General features: G+C 48.4%; 1 protein-coding gene across 1 annotated transcript in view; it reads left to right on the forward strand.

Moving 5' to 3' along the window:
- sox5 (SRY-box transcription factor 5) overlaps positions 1 to 12,058 on the forward strand; it is a 345,783-nt gene that overhangs the window by 87,876 nt on the left and 245,849 nt on the right. The window lies entirely within an intron of this gene.

A 12,058-nucleotide genomic window follows, 5' to 3' on the forward strand; every position in this document is an offset into this window, starting at 1 on the left:
TCTCCTCTGCTGCTTCTGTCAGTTATTTTAAATCCCCGTCCTCTCCTCCCACCAGTGAAAATACCCCCTCCTCAATTTATTCGATCAAAATATCCCAATTCAATTTTGCCATAACCTTTTCTGCTCTCAGCCTGAACAATCCCAGCTAACCATATACATACTGTGACTACAAGAGGCTGGGAACTCACCTCCTGACACTCCAAAGCCTATCCACAATTTACAAGGCACAAGTCCGTAGTATGATAGAATAATTTATATGGTTAATCCTGTTGTGTTTCTGGTCAATGGTAACTGATCACATGACTAACAAGGCCAATTTCCTTGAGACATGTGACAATCTTTTTTTTACTGGAGAATCGTTTTTCAAACTGCAATGAACAGGAATTTCTAGAGGTTGTATCAGTTTCTGCATTGCAGTATCAAACCAGGTTTAATCCCCAACCTGAACGGAGCTAACCTAACACAGACACAGATGCAGTACTACAATTGGAATCCAGGCTAGACAGGAAAAGGTAGGTGAGGACTCCTACTCACTATCCAGTGGTCCATTCTGGAGGTGTGCATGTGTGAATCTGACATTCACTCTTCAAATTAATCCCCCCTCCTCCTCCCCAAAGAGGGGAAACCTGTCCAGTAAAGGGGAGGCCAGGCTGACAGCGGAATGGTTCCCAGATGAAGAATGTCGACTGCCGTGAAACTCTCCTTCAGCACACAGTTAGGAGAGGAAGGGTAAAGACAGAAAACCAGGATGAGGAAACTGGAGGGAGAATGGAAAAGAGAATGAGAGGCTTGCCTGAATGGGTGCAGCTCCAACAACACTCAAGAAGCTTGGCACCATCCAGGACAAAGCAGCCCACTTCATTAGCATCCCTTCCACAAACATTCACTCCCCCCATCGCTGACACAGTGGCAGCATTGTATAACATCTACAAAATGTGCTGCAGGAACTCATCGAGGTTCCTTAGACAGCACCTTCCAAACCCACGATTACTACCATCTAGATGGACAAGGGCAGCAGATACATGGGAACACCCACCACCTGTAGGTTCCCCTCCAAGCCACTCACCATCCTGATTTGGAAATATATTGCTGTTCCTTCACTGTCGCTGGGTCAAAATCCTGGAAGTCCCTCTTTACCAGCACTGTGGAAGTGCCTACACCCCCTGGTCTACATTCTGCCCCTAATCCTTATGAACCTATGACATCCTGGACCGCTCACCACCACTTTCTGAAGGGGCAATTAAGGATGGACAATGAATGCTGGCATCCACATGCCATGAATGAATTAAAAAAGGCAATGTACATTTGATTTAGTTCCATGACTGATGTGTGCCATTTGCTAGAACTCTGACTGTTAGGAGTGTAAAGCAAAACCTCTTTAATGAGCCAAGTGAACAGTTACCCATTGACCTGTACAGATACAAGTGGTAAATGGCAATGAAAAAGCTGCAGGTCGCTGTTCAGTGTTAACATCATGGCTTGAAAGAAAAAGTCAGAAATGAAATAAGAACTATCAACCTACGTTAACACCTCGCAGACTGTCGATTAATCCAGACACTTGCTCTCCTTGGGCGATGCATTCTGATGTGATGCACATTCAGGTAGCTTTTGCCTCGATTTATGCTGAAAGTGTAGGATGAGTCAGGCCCAATGTAATTCAAAGCAAAATGATGGGAGACTGCCCAGAGCAGGTCGCTACACACTGCTTTCTGACTGGTTGCAATGCAACTCCAGTTTGATGTGAATTAGAATTTAATAAGCTGAGGGCTCCTTAGACATTTGGCATTTATAGCTAAAGGAATAGAATATAAAGGTAAGGAAGTATTGTTAAAACCATACAAGGCATTGGTGAGGCTGCACCTGGAGTACTGTGCACAGTTTTGGTCTCCTTATTTGAGGAAAGATGTAGTGGCATTGGAGGCAGTTCAGAGGAGGTTCACTAGATTGATCCCAGAGATGAGGGGTTTGTCGTATGAAGAGAGATTGAACAGCCTATACTCTCTGGAATTTAGAAAAATGAGCGGAGGTCAAATTGAGGTATACAAGGTGATAAAATGGATGGATAAAGTAGATGTGGAGCGGATGCTTTCTCTTGTGGGGCATTCTATGATGCGGTCCTAGAATGCCCCACCAGAACTTAGGATAAGGGAAGTTAAAATAGAGTTGAGAAGAAACTACTCCTCCCAAAGGGTTGTGAATCTGTGGAATTCGCTACCCCAAAGAGCAGTGGATGCTGGGACAGTGAGTACATTTAAGGAGGAGTTAGACAGATTTTTAATTGGTAATGGGTTGAAGGGTTATGGGGTGAAGGCAGGAAAATGGGGATGAGGAGCATATCAGCCATGATCGAATGGCAGACTCAATGGGCAGAATGGCCTAATTCTGCTCCTATAGCTTATGAATTTATGACATCCTGGGCACTCTGTAAACACAGTAAGAAGTTTAACAACACCAGGTTAAAGTCCAACAGGTTTATTTGGTAGCAAAAGCCACACAAGCTTTCGAGGCTCTGAGCCCCTTCTTCAGGTGAGTGGGAATTCTGTTCACAAACAGAACTTATAAGACACAGACTCAATTTACATGAATAATGGTTGGAATGCGAATACTTACAACTAATCCAGTCTTTAAGAAACAAAACAATGGGAGTGGAGAGAGCATCAAGACAGGCTAAAAAGATGTGTATTGTCTCCAGACAAGACAGCCAGTGAAACTCTGCAGGTCCACGCAACTGTGGGAGTTACAAATAGTGTGACATAAATTCTGATTCTAGGATCGCATGATAAAGACTCAGGAGGAAAAAAGCAGAAATATTTATGTGAAATAGTGTGACATAAACCCAATATCCCGGTTGAGGCCGTCCTTGTGTGTGCGGAACCTGGCTATCAGTTTCTGCTCCGCGACTCTGCGCTGTCGTGTGTCGCGAAGGCCGCCTTGGAGAACGCTTACCCGAATATCAGAGGCCGAATGCCCGTGACCGCTGAAGTGCTCCCCAACAGGAAGAGAACAGTCTTGCCTGGTGATTGTCGAGCGGTGTTCATTCATCCGTTGTCGCAGCGTCTGCATAGTTTCCCCAATGTACCATGCCTCGGGACATCCTTTCTTGCAGCGTATCAGGTAGACAACGTTGGCCGAGTTGCAAGAGTATGTACCGTGTACCTGGTGGATGGTGTTCTCACGTGAGATGATGGCATCTGTGTCGATGATCCGGCACGTCTTGCAGAGGTTGCTGTGGCAGGGTTGTGTGGTGTCTTGGTCACTGTTCTCCTGAAGGCTGGGTAGTTTGCTGCGGACAATGGTCTGTTTGAGGTTGTGCGGTTGTTTGAAGGCAAGAAGTGGGGGTGTGGGGATGGCCTTGGCGAGATGTTCGTCTTCATCAATGACATGTTGAAGGCTCCGGAGGAGATGCCGTAGCTTCTCCGCTCCGGGGAAGTACTGGACAACGAAGGGTACTCTGTCCACTGTGTCCCGTGTTTGTCTTCTGAGGAGGTCGGTGCGGTTTTTCGCTGTGGCGCGTTGGAACTGTTGATCAATGAGTCTAGCGCCATATCCTGTTCTTATGAGGGCATCTTTCAGCGTCTGGAGGTGTCTGTTGCGATCCTCCTCATCCGAGCAGATCCTGTGTATACGGAGGGCTTGTCCGTAGGGGATGGCTTCTTTAACGTGTTTAGGGTGGAAGCTGGAGAAGTGGAGCATCGTGAGGTTATCCGTGGGCTTGCGGTACAGTGAGGTGCTGAGGTGACCGTCCTTAATGGAGATGCGCGTGTCCAAGAATGCAACCGATTCCGGAGAGTAGTCTATGGTGAGCCTGATGGTGGGATGGAACTTGTTGATGTCATCATATAGTTGTTTCAGTGATTGTTCACCATGAGTCCAAAGGAAGAAAATGTCATCGATGTATCTAGTGTATAGCACCGGTTGAAGGTCCCGTGCGGTGAAGAAGTCTTGTTCGAACCTGTGCATGAAGATGTTGGCATATTGAGGTGCAAATTTGGTCCCCATGGCTGTTCCGTGTTAAAGAAGCCATCCCCTACGGACAAGCCCTCCGTATACACAGGATCTGCTCGGATGAGGAGGATCGCAACAGACACCTCCAGACGCTGAAAGATGCCCTCATAAGAACAGGATATGGCGCTAGACTCATTGATCAACAGTTCCAACGCGCCACAGCGAAAAACCGCACCGACCTCCTCAGAAGACAAACACGGGACACAGTGGACAGAGTACCCTTCGTTGTCCAGTACTTCCCCGGAGCGGAGAAGCTGCGGCATCTCCTCCGGAGCCTTCAACATGTCATTGATGAAGACGAACATCTCGCCAAGGCCATCCCCACACCCCCACTTCTTGCCTTCAAACAACCGCACAACCTCAAACAGACCATTGTCCGCAGCAAACTACCCAGCCTTCAGGAGAACAGTGACCAAGACACCACACAACCCTGCCACAGCAACCTCTGCAAGACGTGCCGGATCATCGACACAGATGCCATCATCTCACGTGAGAACACCATCCACCAGGTACACGGTACATACTCTTGCAACTCGGCCAACGTTGTCTACCTGATACGCTGCAAGAAAGGATGTCCCGAGGCATGGTACATTGGGGAAACTATGCAGACGCTGCGACAACGGATGAATGAACACCGCTCGACAATCACCAGGCAAGACTGTTCTCTTCCTGTTGGGGAGCACTTCAGCGGTCACGGGCATTCGGCCTCTGATATTCGGGTAAGCGTTCTCCAAGGCGGCCTTCGCGACACACGACAGCGCAGAGTCGCGGAGCAGAAACTGATAGCCAGGTTCCGCACACACAAGGACGGCCTCAACCGGGATATTGGGTTTATGTCACACTATTTCACATAAATATTTCTGCTTTTTTCCTCCTGAGTCTTTATCATGCGATCCTAGAATCAGAATTTATGTCACACTATTTGTAACTCCCACAGTTGCGTGGACCTGCAGAGTTTCACTGGCTGTCTTGTCTGGAGACAATACACATCTTTTTAGCCTGTCTTGATGCTCTCTCCACTCCCATTGTTTTGTTTCTTAAAGACTGGATTAGTTGTAAGTATTCGCATTCCAACCATTATTCATGTAAATTGAGTCTGTGTCTTATAAGTTCTGTTTGTGAACAGAATTCCCACTCACCTGAAGAAGGGGCTCAGAGCCTCGAAAGCTTGTGTGGCTTTTGCTACCAAATAAACCTGTTGGACTTTAACCTGGTGTTGTTAAACTTCTTACTGTGTTTACCCCAGTCCAACGCCGGCATCTCCACATCACTCTGTAAAGCCATGTTTAATGAATTCAAAGGTTTAAACAATGCTATGCTCCCAGCTACACTGTCTACACCTCGAAGACGTAAAGGCTCTGATTATACGGCGTGAAAAGCTGTCATAGAACAGAAGAATCTGTGTTCCAGACCAGCAATGTTAACTGTGACGCAGCTGTGGCTATACTGGGACGAACTCAAAACTGCAAAAGTGACTTCCCACCCTCCACAATCTGTAAACTCCAAGCTTCCTATCTGACCCTGCACATTGACCTGCCCAGCCGTAACTCCTGTGCTCACATACCTACATTGACTCCTCTAGTACAAACTTCTCAGCCTTGTGTTTGAATCTCTCCTCACTCCTTCCTATTTCTTGTCACCTCATCCAACCTACAACGCAGAGAGAATCCCAAGTCTCAACCAGCTCTAGCCTTTGACGTTTTCCCAATTCCCCATCATTGGCAGCATTGTTATCCCTGTTCTAAGCTCTTGAAAATTCTCTGCATCTTTCTGAATCCTTCTCATTCTTTAAGTCTCTCCTTAACACCCATCTCTTTGACCCAGAAGCTGATCATCCCAACAACTATCTCCTCATCTGGGCTGCCAGTGTCCATTTTTGTCAGGTTTTTTTATTCATTCGTGGGACATGGGCATCGCTGGCTGGCCAGCATTTATTGCCCATCCCTAGTCGCCCTTGAGAAGGTGGCGGTGAGTTGCCTTTTTGAACCGCTGCAGTCCATGTGCTGTGGGTTGACCCACAATGCTGTTGGGGAGGGAATTCCAGGATTTATTCCAGCGACTGTGAAGGAACGGCGATATATTTCCAAGCCAACATGGTGAGTGGCTTGGAGGGGAACTTGCAGGTGGTGGTGTTCCCATGCATCTGCTGCCCTTGTCCTTCTGGATGGCAGTGGTTGTGGGCTTGGAAGGTACTGTCTAAAGATCTTTGGTGAACTTATGCCATGGTGAGGCACTTTTGGAATTCAAGTGGGATTAAAATGAGCATATAGCTTTTTTTTCACTGTTTTTGGCCGGCACAGACTCAGTGGGCTGAATAGCCTCTTTCTGCACTCCACTGGTTCTATGGTATAGAATGTTTTCCGATATTAAACCCAGTTGTCATGTTAAAAGCAGTGTCAAATTTACTTCTCATTGCTTTATACTTAAATGCGTTATCCTAAGTGCCGTGGGATATTTAACCTCCACACAATGGCGCAGGCAGGACCTCTTTAATATCTCGTCCACATGTGGAATATTGTGAACAGTTTTGGTCCCCTTATCTATGGAAAGATTTATGGGATTGGAGGCAGTCCAGAGAAGGTTCACTAGGTTGTTCCATGGTATGGGGGGATTTTCTTATGAGGAGAGGTTGAGAAGGTTGGGCCTGTACTCATTGGAGTTTAAAAGAAGAGAGGTGACCTTATTGGTGCTGAGAGGTTGTTTCCCCTGGTGGGAGTGTATAGGACCAGAGGGCATAATCTCACAATAAGGAATCACCCATTTAAAATAGAGATGGGGAGGAATTTCTTCCCTCCGAGGATAGTGAATTTGTGGAATTTCTTTTCCCACAGAGGCTGGTATGTTCAAAGTTTTAATCAGGAAGGGAATTGGGGAAGAGAAAGATACAAAGTCTGAGGTCACGTACTAGCCGACTCAAGAACAGCTTCTTCCCTGCTGCCATCAGACTTTTGAATGGACCTACCTCGCACTATATTGATCTTTCTCTACACCCTAGCTATGACTGTAACACTACATTCTCTCTCCTTTCCTTCTCTATGAATGGTATGCTTTGTATAGCGCGCAAGAAACAATATTTTTCACTGTACACTAATACATATGACAATAAATCAACTCAAATCGAGGGTTATGGGGGTAAGGCAGGAAAGTGTTGAGAATGATCTCACTGAATGGTGGAGCAGACTCGATGGGCCAAATGGCCTACTTCTGTTCCTACATCTTTGGCTCTTATGGTCATCTAAAAGACAGCACCTCCGCCAGTGTAGAGCTCCCTCAGTATTGCACTGAAGCGTTAGCCTGGATTATGTGTTCAAGTGTCTGAACACACAACCTTCTGCCCCGGGTGAGAGCCATCTAAGGAACCAAGGCTAAAAAAAGCAACAAACGTATCATATTTGCATACGTAGGATGGACGGGAGATGCGAGATAGGAAACTAGATTTTTATTATTAGGTCAAAGACTTTATCATGCAAATTGAGACAATAGAGTACTCACAAACATTATAAACTGCGTTCACCTCAATTCCGCAGAAAAAAAATAAACAATTTCTCTTTAAAATGATGAAATACAGAGCAGGTAATTTGCTTAAAATGGTCAAAGTCCAAAGTGTGAGTGGTCTATTGTTTCAATTTGCATGATTAAATCTTTGACCTAACAATAAATACCTCAGTTTCCTATCACGTATCGCCCGTGCATCGTGCATTTGCAAATGTCAAAGGTTTGTTATTAATGGGAGGTGAGCAGACTCCACATTTTACGAGTTGGCTCATTTGCCTGTTTTAATTTTAATTGTACTGTAATTAAAAGCCAGCCTTACCTTGAAACAATCTGTTGCGATCTGCAACAAAGCAAAAAAAAAAATCGCAATGAATGTAACAACTGTTCCTGGTAAACAATGAAATCACTTCATTTAATTAGTATTGTGTCACTTCATTGTGTATCCTTTGATGGAGTTGGCAGCTTTCGTTTTTGATGAACTAGCAATCAACTTCTGAATTGCAATCTGTCAGCAAGTCAAGACTGCACTGTGACTTGTCTCCCAATACAGCAGCGATGTTTTTGTTTGTCTTTATTAAGTTGCATTTCTGGTATAATTTATATCATGCTTTTAAATGTCTCTTCCTCCCATCCCCAACGCACCCCCCCCCCCCACCCCACCCCCCCCCCCTCTCCCCAGCCATATACACCTAAACAAATTCATTTGTTCTCAGATGTTCAACAAAGGAGAGTTTAAAAAAGTGATGGCGTGTCGAGCCAAAAGTCAAAACAGGCCCAAACAATCAACTACAGCACCTGTTCTTCTGAGTCGGCAGGTCCTGGCTTCGGATCTCCCTGCAGAGGCTTTAGTGCGCAATCCAGGTTGACACAGCAGTGCCGTGCTTTGGGGGAGTGCCACACTCAGAAGAGCAATCTCTGGCCTGAGCCACTAAACTGGGTCCGCCCTCTCGGGTGGCCACATAAACCAACAGCACTATTTCAAAGGAAAGTAGGGGATTTCATAGAAATCATAGAAACCCTACAGTACAGAAAGAGGCCATTCGGCCCATCGAGTCTGCACCCACCACAATCCCACCCAGGCTCTACCCCCATATCCCTACATATTTACCCACTAATCCCTCTACCCTACACATCTCAGGACTCTAAGGGGCAATTTTTAACCTGGCCAATCAACCTAACCCGCACATCTTTGAACTGTGGGAGGAAACCGGAGCACCCGGAGGAAACCCACGCAGACACGAGGAGAATGTGCAAACACCACACAGACAGTGACCCAAGCCGGGAATCGAACCCAGGTCCCTGGAGCTGTGAAGCAGCAGTGCTAACCACTGTGCTACCGTGCCGCCCAATGTCCTGGGAAAGATAGAATCATACAGTGCAGAAGGAGGCCATTCGGCCCATCAAGTCTGCACCGACCACAAACCCACCCAGGCCCTATCCTCGTAACCCCATCCATTTATCCTAGCTAGTCCCCCTGACAATTAAGGGGCAATTCAGCATGGCCAATCCACCTGACCTGCAGAACATCTTTGGACTATGGAGGAAACTGGAGCAATCAGAGGAAACCCACGCAGACACGGGGAGAACATGCAAACTCCACACAGACAGTGGCCTGAGCTGAGAATCGAACCCGGGTGCCTGGTGTTGTGAGGCAGCACTGTGGCTAACCACTGTGGCACTGTGCCCCCCCTCCCCCCGAATGATATCTATCATTGACTATCTGTTCAGTCATGTTACTGTTTGAGGGAACTTTCCACATGCAAATTAGCTGCCACCATCCTCCATTACGGCCACGGAACCATAGAATCTCTACAGTGCAGAAAGAGGCCATTTGGCCCATCGGGTCTGTGCCAACTCTCTAAAAGAGCACTCCACCCAGGCCCTTCCAATCGCCCAATTCCCATAACCCCATGCATTTACCTTGGCAAGTCCACCTAACCTACACATCCTGGAACACTAAGGGGCAATTTATCATGGCTAATCCCCCTAACCCGCCCATCTTTGGAGGAAACCGGAGTACCCGGAGGAAACCCATGCAGACACGGGGAGAACGTACAAACTCCACACAGTCATCCGGAATTGAACCCGAGTCAAAGAACAGTACAGCACAGGAAACAGGCCCTTCGGCCCTCCAGTCCCTGGCACTGTGAAGCAGCAGTGCTAACCACTGTGCCACTATGCCGCCTGTAAAAATAGGCTGTCTTTCGTTCTTTACGACTCTTTCCTGCATTACACCCCATCTTACTTCTCACTTGTAACCAGTGACTTCACTTTGAAAGTACTGCATATGCTGTGAAGTGCTGTGGGTCATCCTGAGGTAGTGAAAGGTGCTATATAAATGCAAGTTCTTTCTGTTGTTTCCCTAAATCCTAACCAGTGTCCCATGCTGGAGTGCGGATGTCCGGTGGAGACCCTCAACCACTCCTCCCCCAGCATGGTCGAAGAGCTGCTCTGACTTTGTCTACCTGGACATGCATTTGGAACAAAAATCCACTTTGCAGGCAAGGTTGCCTTGCGAGTCAGGTGCCAGGGATAGGCCAATGCTTGCAGTGCCCAGAGAGCAAAGAAAATTAATGTTTATGAATTCAAAATGAAGAAAGGGAAGATTTTGGGGGCGATTCTCCCATCAAGAGACATCATCAGAAGCTGTTTAATGGGCTCTACACTGGGCGCCACGGCCTTCGTGCATCTCCAGCCACTGGATTTCCTGGCCCCCTGACAATGCCCACCAAGCATCGGGCAGTGTCAAAGGGATGGGGCCAGAGGGGGCAGTGCCTGTTGGGGGGGGGGGCACAATCGGTGCGGTGGGGGGGGTCCTACTGCCACTCTGCACTTGGGATCAATGACAGAGGGAGGGTGGACAATGATCGGGACTGGCCATCAGGTTGAGGACGGGGGGGGGCGGGGGGGGTGGAGGGGGTCGTGGCTGCAGGGGGTGGGGTTGGGACAGCAGGGTGGGGTGGAATCGAGAGATCGAGGCAGGCCAGGGAGTGGGGGTCTGGGCCAGCCCGGAGACGTCCGGAAGGCCAGCAATCTGGGGCTGGGGCTGGGGGAAGGGGGAAGGGGGGGCGGGGTTGAAGGGGCAGCAATGCGGGGTCGCGGGGCTGGCCAGCAATTGGGAGGCCGGCAGTGCGGAGTTATGTGCATGCGCAGCGCAGTGGGCCGCTCAGTGCTCTGCTGCCGGCCTCTCCAGCGGGAATAGTGATTTACGCTGAGGTATGTGACACGCAGAGTGTGGGAGATTCATTTTGAAAATCCTGCTTGAAAAAAACAGCGTGATTTACTCCAGTTTTTACGTGAATTTGACACTGAGGAATGTTTGGGAGAATTCCGGCCTTCTTTTGGGTGTAAAACACCCCATAATTTTATTCATGAATGTTTGCTCTCTGTTCACCTAGTCCACTGCAAACAGACGCAGACTCCAAGACCCCCCCCCCCCCCCCCCCCCCCCCCCCCCCCCCCCCATGGTCTGAAGACCCTGATTTCCTGTTTTGGCCCCTCGAATCTGCAGAAAGCCACATTGTGTCCAGCAGTGGAAGCACGGGGGCAGAGGGCACCTTGTCGAACGATGGAAACCATTCCAAAACATTGTCGGGTGCCGGGAACCTAGAATAGCGCAATGCAGCGGGAGGCCACGCATCCCATTCGAGGCTGAGGTTCTCCTTCAAAGAACAACAAAATGAAATCAAATTGCTGAACATTACTTGGGTCAGGCAGCGTCTGTGGGGAGGGAAAGATGGCTCAATGGGCTGGGTTTCCCTCAGAGGCCTGGTAAAAGGATGGCGGAAAGCAAAGGGAGGGGAATCAATGTCTTCCTGTCGCTGTTGGGATACCACCAGCAGCAGTCATGTCAGTGACCTGGCCATCCACCAGTCAAATAAGGAATCCCATTGAGTATCCAATGAAGGGCTGCTTCCCTTCCCCCATCTGAATTATAAAGGTGCTGGGAGGTACCATGGTAACATGTGAGACTACAGAGTAAACCCTGGCGATAAACCCCTGTGATGAGGAGGAATTTCTTTCAGATGGTTCTGAGTCTTTGGATCTCCTTGGCACAGAGAGCTGTGCGGGGGTGGGGGGTGGGGGGGTTGGGGGGGGTGAAGAGTCCTTGTGTAAATTTAATGTAGATTCTTGATCAGTAAGGAAATCAAAGGTTACGAGGAAGGCTGGATCAGCCTTGATCCTAATAAATGGCAGAACAGGCTCGAGGGGCTGAATGGCCTACTCCTGATCCTATTTCTTATGGTCTGATGGCGTCCCAGCAGCAGTGTTCACCTCCTGCAGCTATAGCCCAGCTGATGGAGGGTTCACCCCTCCCCATCAGCCAGCTTGTCCCCAGCACAGTTAATGAAATAAAACTTAGCTTGCTTTCAAAGGCCGCTCATCATGGAGTGCCTTCCCACCCCACCTTCCCCGCCCGCCCCCCCCCCCCCCCCCCACCCCCCTCCCCACCACTCCTTCCTGCAGTGTCAGCAATGGCTGCCACCTGTGGGTGGTGGGGCTGTTGGCCTTCTGATGAGACTGGCAGCTCTGGTAGGCAGGATGCCATCCTCTATTG

Source organism: Mustelus asterias, chromosome 19 (assembly GCF_964213995.1).
Source record: "Mustelus asterias chromosome 19, sMusAst1.hap1.1, whole genome shotgun sequence".
NCBI classification, from domain to species: domain Eukaryota; kingdom Metazoa; phylum Chordata; class Chondrichthyes; order Carcharhiniformes; family Triakidae; genus Mustelus; species Mustelus asterias.